This window comes from Etheostoma spectabile, chromosome 23 (assembly GCF_008692095.1).
Source record: "Etheostoma spectabile isolate EspeVRDwgs_2016 chromosome 23, UIUC_Espe_1.0, whole genome shotgun sequence".
In the NCBI taxonomy this organism is placed as follows: Eukaryota; Metazoa; Chordata; class Actinopteri; order Perciformes; family Percidae; genus Etheostoma; species Etheostoma spectabile.
Genome location: NC_045755.1, coordinates 13,913,209 through 13,913,903, shown reverse-complemented (window position 1 = coordinate 13,913,903; position 695 = coordinate 13,913,209).

Here is a 695-nt window from a genome sequence, read left to right as displayed (position 1 = left end):
TTCTTCTGTACAATTGGGAATTTCACCAAGAGGGGGGATCATTCCAGTCTGCTATTGTTTTTCGTCAACAATAATTCCTGCTTTGTTTTTGATATTTATTTAACAAAATAAATGTGGTTTTTATTTGCTCCGTGTCACGACAGGATGACGACAGCGACGCCGCCGTCATGCCCCCCCCATTAGCTGAAAACTGTACACTGTATTGTAATATTCCTTCTTGTTACTGCACTCTTTTCAACTAATTAATTATACCTATTCTTTGCAGTCCACTCTTTTATGTATATACTTATGTTTATGCTCTAAAGATAAGTAACGTTAATATATTACTGATCATTTTAATGTTCAACGGTTTCGTGAGGACATCCGTGTGGCCCAGAGATAAGACTGTTGTTGTGAAGCATTTCCCTTACAACTTACCTAATACCCAAAACATCATTACATATTTTATATAAGTTGTATTTTTGTTCTAAATTGTCTTCATACATGATAATACAATAGTGAAAGCAGAAGGAACAGAATTGACATTTAAATAGATCCCATTCCTCTATTCGTATATGCAACATTATATGCTTGCAACAGTCATGCAACGTGTAATACAAAAGATAACAAACTTAAATACTTTTAATATTATTTTACTTTATAAATATGCTTGTAGTTCTGCAGGCTTCCCCCCCCCCCAGGCCGTAGCTAGTCTG